The sequence below is a fragment of the Arvicanthis niloticus genome, chromosome 10 (assembly GCF_011762505.2).
Source record: "Arvicanthis niloticus isolate mArvNil1 chromosome 10, mArvNil1.pat.X, whole genome shotgun sequence".
Classification (NCBI taxonomy): domain Eukaryota; kingdom Metazoa; phylum Chordata; class Mammalia; order Rodentia; family Muridae; genus Arvicanthis; species Arvicanthis niloticus.
In genome coordinates, this window is record NC_047667.1 from 3,499,345 (window position 1) to 3,507,625 (window position 8,281).

Consider the following 8,281-nt stretch of genomic DNA (forward strand, 5'->3'; position numbering starts at 1 on the left):
TTGTTGTCCTAAGCTATGGCTGTGATTGCATCTTCCTTCTGGTCCCTGTGAAGAACCAGATCCAAATCTTTCTCAATCAATCCACACCTTAAGAATGACTATATTATTATGCATGTCTTTTGCTCTTCTGCCAAATTTTGTCTCCATTTACAACTAAAGCTCAGGTGAGTAATCTAAAGATAATCATAAGGTGATTTGTCCCCATTCTCTGCTCTTCTTCCCAGTATATCTATGGTCAACACTTCTATTGTTTCCCCTTTCAGACAGGATCTCACTGAGTAATCCTAGTTTATGTGAAGTTTTCTATGTAGATGCAGCTTGCTGTGAACTCAGCATACTATTTTTTTCTGCCTCTCAGATGCTGAGGTTGCAGGCATCTACCACCATGCTAGGCCTAACACTCCTTTCTCTGCATTCCATCATAACTTATGTTTAATTTCATATTGGGACAAGTGCTCAAGTCTAGTCCTTTGGCATTCTGTCACATTTCACCACAAATGACTTTCTTATATGAAAATCCCACAACTTTGGTTGTTTTGGGAGGCATAGCCTAGTATAACCATTACTTACTATAAGAAATATGGCTCTCTTCACCATATCCTCCTGTGTGTATTTATAACTTTACACACAGCAAGATTCTTCTTCCTATGTTGCCCCTGACATAGGAATGGCTCTTCATAACCAGGAAGATTTTTTCAGTTACTTGGTCACTATGATGGTTAGTTTTAATTGTTGAAAGAATGTTGAATCACCTGGAAAGAGTCTTGATGAGTGATTGTCAAGATATTGTTTCCCAGGAGCCTGAGAACCAGACAAACTAGCTTCAGCTTCTCTAGGACCTCAAACTGAGCTCCCCAACCATGGAATGAGGTCTTGTGGCTTCCAATAGCCTGCTGCCCACACTTGCATGGGTAGTGTGCAGTCACACTGTCCATGTCTCTGTCTCCCTGAGTGGCTCTAGCCTCATGGCAGGGCAGACAAGGGACAAACCTTAATCTAACACTTATCTAACAATTAAAAGTAGGACTTTAAAAAATACTATTTCTTGTTGAAAAAAAGCAAAGAGAAGTTACTCTCTTACTTAATTATCAATCAATAATTATCAATTAAATGTGGGAGCATATCTTGATCACAATGGGTGGAGATGAAGGTACACATGGTTTTTCATAAAGCACATTCAATGACATAGTCCATGTTCAAGCCTTCTGTGTGGCAAGTGATAGTCCATGTACAATAAATTGTTTTAATTGTTAAGTGTATAACATTGAGAATCATCTGAAAATTAAGCCTCAGTGTAGGATCATCTGCTTTAAGTCAATATGTGTACATGTCTCTAAGAGATTGTCTTGATTATTTCTTGACATGGAGAAATGTAACCACTATAAGTATAACCATTTTTAGGTATGAGATCATGGAGAGGTGAAGAAGGTGAGCTGAGCATTAGCATTAATGCATTAATTTGTTGTTCTTTTCTCTTCATAAGTGATGTGATTTTATTAGTTGCTTCAAGTTTATGTAGCATTTGCTTCCCTGCTTGATGGACTGCAACCTGTAATTATGGAGTAAATAAAACCTTTCCTCTGTAAGTCACCTTTATTAAGATATTTTACCATGGCCAAAGAAAAATGAAATTAATACTCTGATAAAATGTCAAATGAGAAAATGCTTGAGGTCAATAATTCCTCTTCTGGTCTTTCCCTGGAAACATCAGGGAACACATAAGCAGAAAGAGACAAATAACATAATGTTCTATAAATAATAGTTTAAACTAAGAAATCAGGGACTAGAACATGGATTAGTAGGGCTGAGCATTTGCTGTGCAAGGATGAGAACCTGAGTTAGAATTCCTAGCAATATAGTCAATATATAGTCTTGAAAACCTATAACCTCAGTAATATAAAGGCCAGAGACAGAAGGACTGCTGGAGCTTGCTAGTGAGCTGCAAATTGGGACCAGTTTCTTTTTTTGTTATTCTTTTTTAAGATTTATTTATTTTATGTATATGAGTACACTGTTGCTGTCTTCTGACACACCAGAAGAGGGCATTGGATCCCATTACAGATGGTTGTGAGCCACCATGTGGTTTCTGGGAATTGAACTCAGGACCTCTGGAAGAGCAGTCAATGCTCTTAACCACTGAGCCATCTCTCCAGCCCGGGATCAGTTTCTGGTTAAGTTATAAACTCTGTTTCAATGGAATAAATCAGAAAAAGAGGTGATGTCACTTAATATCTTCCCTTAGCCTCCATATACATATGAACTGATATGCATGCATGCATGTGTACACATATACACACACATACACTCAGAGAGAGAGTAAGAAAGAGAAAGAAAGAGAGACTTACACTACACTCACACTACATATATTCACTACATACACACTGTACATACCCACCACATACATACACATGCGTACTATACACATTCACCACATACAAATGAACATACCCCTCAAACATATGCATACACAAGATTGTATACACATTACACACATATGCACAGACACATACCTCATACATACAAGTGTGCACACACTACACAAAAACACAGATACACAGAAAAATCCATTTGTATGCCTATTTATAGAACCTGGACCAATAACCTGCGATGCTTCTTCACTCTGTAACATTAGGTATCTATTTTAAAAAATAAGTAATTGCAACTGGATTGTTATAAAAGACTTTTTTTTTTTTTTTTTTTTTTTTTTTTTTTTTTTTTTTTTTGCTGTTGGGATGATATATATTTTGGGGGGAGGGGTTTCACCTTCCCACCTTACCCATACACCACCAGGGTGAACAGGAAGAAGTGAAGGAAAGGCAGGGCCCACAGCAAAGTTTCATAATCTTGAATGCAAAGAGAAAGGAGGAAGAGGAGGGGGAGGGGAAGAAAATCCAAATCCTATAATACATACAACAGGGTATAGGAATGATATAGGGATGGGACAGACAGGAAGCTGAGGTGTGGGATGGGCTGCTGGGGGTGTGGAGCAGCGGAATCGCCCCACATTCTTTTCTCTCTTTGATACTGTTTCCATAGTTTCCAGGCTGAGAAGCCCTCTCAGAAGACGGGACAGGAGACGAGGGTCAGGGCCTCAGTTGGCCCCCCAGCTGTAGCTGTTGTAGGCAGACTTGCTGGCCTGGGGCTTCTGCGGGATGGAGCTGGTCTGGCTACGTTGCTGGCTGCCCGTCTGCTCCTCCTGCTGGCGCTGGCAACAGAGAATCATCTGCAAATATGGTAGCTGGCCATCCTACTGCAGGTGATAGTGAAGGATCTGAGAGTGTGGCTGCTGATGTGGGGTCAGAATATGCATAAAGGGGGCAGGTGAGTAGGCAGCAGCTGTGGCTGGATTGATGGGCCCTCCACTTCCTAGGGCTGAAGGCAAGTTGAAGGAGGCAGCAGGAGTACTGGAATGAAACCCTTGTTTCTCAAAGGACTGCTGGGTTTTGGAGTATACAGAACCCGAGATATCTGGCACGCCCATGTTACTGGAGGTGACTGATACACCAGTGTTGTATCCATGAGACCCATATCCACTTGGCTGTTGGAAAGGGGTGGCCGAGGCATTCACACTGACATTCACACCATGCTGCTTGGAAGAGGTAGGAGCCACAGGGAACACAGCAGGCCCATACTGGAAAGTGCTGGGGAGGCCCGGGACCCCTGTGCAGTATGACAGGCTGGTGTAACTATATCCAGGAGGCAGCACCGGGTTCAGGAATGTCTGCTGCGTGGTGTGGTGAGTCTGCCTCTGGTTCTGTTGGGGTTGGTTCAAGGTTGTGGCTGGGGCTGGGGAGGAGGCATCCCCACACCACAGCCGAACTTGGTGAGGTCACCAGAGTAAGGGTTGCTGGCCAGGCTACCATCTCTCCCAGTAAGTGGAGTGGTGGGTGTGGCAAGCGGGATACTGTAGTAATCCAATGGAAATCTTGTCTGGAGCATCTGTAAATCATCATAACCATATACTTGTGGCAGGTAGGCAAGTAACAGCCCTGGAGCCATAATATATGGATTAGGCAACAATGGCGGAACTCCAGGAGGAAGATTGGGAGGAGCTTTTCCTGAAGTTGTAGCAACTAACTGAGCTTCGAGTTGAGGCTGTGACAGTAGAGTTGCTGCCCAGGTTAAGGCCCAGACTACTGCCACTATTCAGACTGGAGGAGACACTGACCACTGGGGAAGGTGCAGAGACAGTAATGGATGTGGTAGAGAAAGTGCTGGAGGAAGAATGTAGATTTGCTTCACTCTCCACACTTGTATGCAAAAGATTGGATGTCGAAGTACACCCAGAAGATGTTGATGAAGAAAGGGTATTCTGCTGTGTAGATGATGCACTGCTATGTTGTGTGGTGGTGGTATTTGGAATCTCCTCACTATGGCTCAAACCACTCAAGGAGGATGAACGCTGATTGGCTGTCGTCAGTAAGGAAGCTGCAGGTACTGTTTCATTAGAAGTGGAAGGTGATTCAGGTTTCACTGCAGAGCCTGTAGCACCGTCAACAGATTGCGTGGTCTGTAACTGCGTGGCCTGCACAGAGCTGAAACCATTCTTAGCCTGAGTCAGGTCCTTTTGGGGTGATGAAGAGATGGAGCTGGGATACCGCCGCGTCTGTGTGGATCTCAGTTCTTATAGAGGGCCCTGAGCATTATTTTGGAAGGTATAAGTTGTCGACTGAATTGGGACACTCTGAAAACCAGACTCCTGACTCTGATTAGATGAAACTGTAGATGAAGACTCACTGGCCATGCTGGCATACAGGCTACTAGGAGCCTGGCTTGAAGAGGCGCTCGTGGTGGGGGTGGACTCATAATCAGAAAAGACAGGCTATGATCCAAACTGCAATGCCCCAAACTGCAGATTTAGCCCTGAGATATCTGCTGAGCCAGGCATCTCCACAGCCAGAGCAGGAATCTTAGACATCAAAGAGATTTTCTTCTTTTGCTGTTTCAGTTTCTGCTGAGCCGGCTGAGGGCTGAGGGTTGTCTGAAGACCACGGAGACATCTGTGGAGCCGAGGTGGATTTGCTTGGCAGAGGAGAAGAGGGGGGAGCAGGTGAGGCTGTCGAGGTAGCCACTGCAGGTGGCTTCTCCTGAAGGAATACCTCCATCATGGTTGAAGATGGGGTGAAAGCCTGGTGCTATAAAAGACCTTAAAGATAGTTTTAAGTGAAAAAAATAAAGATTTAGGAGAATGCATGATGCACTCGTAAAGGTGTTGATTGCTGTGAAGAGACACCAGGTATAAGATAACAATTATGAAGAACAACATTTAATTGTGGCTTGATTACAGCTTCAGGTGTTCAGTTCACTATCTTCATGGAGGAAAACATGACCCTGTCTAGGCAAGCATGATGCTAACGAAATGGAGAGGTTCTGAAGGCAGATAGAATACTGGCTTCCAGGCAGCTAGGCAAATACTTTCTCAAAGCTAACCCCCAGAGTGACCCACTTAGTTCAATAAGGTCATACCAACTTCAATAGGGCCACACCTCCCAGTAGTGCCACTCTCTGGCCCTAGCATATTCAAGCCACAACACATGATTAGTAGTCACACTTAAGACTGGAAATGCATAAGCAGGATACAGGTCCAAGAACCCACAAAATGTGAGGTGAGCATTTTAGCTTATCTAAAATTCTAGTATTCAGAAGGTAAGCTGGCTAACTCTGAGTTCAAATCAAAGACTGTGTTTCAATGAGTATACTAGAAAGAAATGGAGTAAGACTCTTGACTTTGACCCTAGGCCTTTACATGCACATGTAGACATTTGCACACACACATGGGCATACCTTGTACTTAAATAATAAAGTCATGTGCATGTACAAAAAAATGAAAGGAAAAGAATAATCATATTCATAGACAAAAAATAAACATATTTTATTGGATAATTTTTTCAGTATTGAAATATGGAAAAGATTTGTAAAGAAACATAGTGGACAAAAGAATGGCTATATTTAAGAAAATATTTGTTGGAAGCAACATTCACAGGAACATCAGTTATATTTCAGTTTTGTTGGAATGATAATGCATTTACTACATACTTACATAATTAAAACATTTAGCATCATTAAATAATCATGTTTGTAAAAACTTCTGTATTATTATTGTACAAACCACAATACTGAAGCTATACAAATAAAAACTCTCAAAATCTCAGAGCTATCTCTTTGGATTAAGTGTTTTTTGCACAAGCAGATGGAAAGCATCTCTGGCCCAAAGAGAAGGAACAGTAATAGCCACATCACAAGACAGAACCTCAGTTAATCAGTACAGTACTTTAAGCAACTGATATTATTTTATATTTATTTAAGAAAGGCAAGAGGGTGTTAATGGTATGCTATGGTACAAATATGGAGGTCACAGAAGATTCTCTCTTTTAATTATGTGGGAGTCACAAATAGAAATCTGATTGTCAGTCTTGGCAGCAATCCCCTTTATGTGCTGAGACATCTCACAGGCCCAGAAATAGATATTTTAAATGTCTTTAAAGAAAAGAAAAAGAGGGAAGGGAAAATAGAACTAACTATTCATACAACATCACACAGAAAGGAGGCACTAATGAAACCTCTTTCCTTGCACCTTCACCAGAGCAACAGCAAGAAGTCAGTCTTGAAAAGGCCTTTATTGGGCTGGCGAGATGTCTCAGCAAACAAGTGCACTGCTGCCAAGCCTGATGACCTGAGTTCAATCCCATGTGCTTATAAGGTAGAAGAAAATGAACAGAGCTCACAAATTGCACCGTGTTGGCCACTCACACACCATGGCACATTCATACAAGTACCCCCCCCACACACACACACATGCACACAAATTAAATCAGTATTTTAAAATATTAAACTAGCTCCCCAGAGACTGATCAAAAAGTAGTTACACTTGCAGAGAACCTCGTTTCAGTTCCCAGTGCTTACACTGTAACTTACAAGCAGCTCAAGATCTGATGACCTCTGCTGAAACTGCTGGTGCCAACCACACATGTTATGCACATACACACAGGCAGGCAAAACAATACACATAAAAAAGTAAGTCTTAAAAAGATCTTTAAAAATGAAAGCTAAACCATGTATATTATGTAAAGAAATGAAAAAAAAAAAGGTAGAGGGAGATGGAGAAATAGAGAAGGAGAGAGAGAGAGAGAGAGAGAGAGAGAGAGAGAGAGAGAGAGAGAGAACTGAGGCATTTCTTTACACTAATATTTCTATAAAGAACACCAAAGTTTTCATAACATAAGAAACATTCAAAAGACTAAAATGTGCTTTACCAGAAAGAGATAATTTGTAAGAAGCAGAAACTGGGAGGCCAGGTGAACAGTGATATAGCTGGAATGATATGTCAGCAATGAAGGAAAGAGTCATAATCACAATCAGTCCCAGAATCATCCAAGCATGGTGAGACTTGTAAAATTCCATGTCACCTTGTCATCTAGGTACCAGAAGCATAAAAAGTAACCTAAGACCCAGACACTAAAAAATTATGATGGGGATTTGTAGAAAAAGAAAAGTTCAAAAGATCACCAGGAGAGATGCCCCAATACAGGCCATGATTAATGGTTAATATGTAGAGTGGCTGGAGGGGATGGAATGTGCATGAGGTCATCCATAGTAAAGTGGAAGAAGGAACAAGAGGGGGTGTCATTTGAATAAGATAAATGCATTGCATTGTGGAAAACTGGCCTGGGAAGAGTTTGTCTTGTGTTACTTTATTTTATTATTAGTATATTGTCCTTGATTCATTTCTGTTACTGTGATAAAAATATCCTGACCAACAGCAACTTAAGAAAGAAAGTGTTTACTTGGGCTCACAGTTCTAGGTTACTTTTCATGCAGGAGCTTGAGACAGATGATGAAACTCTATCCTGTCATGAGCAAAGAAAAGTGTGTGCATGTGTGTTGGCTTGCTCATTAGCTTACTTGCTTGCTCACGTTTGACTCCATTTCTCCACCTATATAAAATTCAGGGTCCCCTGCATAGATAATTGTGGTATACACATTTCTCAATTCCTCCTAAATCAATGAACAATCAAATCTATTCATCAAAAACAGGGCAATATACCAAACTGATGTAAAAGAAATAAACCCAAACAAACAAACTCAGTGAGACTCAATATTTTACCAAAGAATATCTAGGCTGCATAAAGTTGACAAAGCTAACAAAAAAAAAAAAAAAAAAAAAAAACCTTCAATGAGACTGTATCCTTTTCCAAGCAAATTTAGGCTGCATGAATTTGACAAGAAAACCATGACTAGCATTTAGCAAGGAAGGGTTTCAAGATATTTTTTTCAATTTTTA

General features: G+C 41.1%; 1 pseudogene; it reads right to left on the minus strand.

Moving 5' to 3' along the window:
- Positions 1–2,759: 2,759 nt before the first annotated feature.
- LOC117716402 (ubiquitin-associated protein 2-like pseudogene) lies at positions 2,760–7,926 on the minus strand (annotated as a pseudogene).
- Between the last annotated feature and the right edge of the window lie 355 nt (positions 7,927–8,281).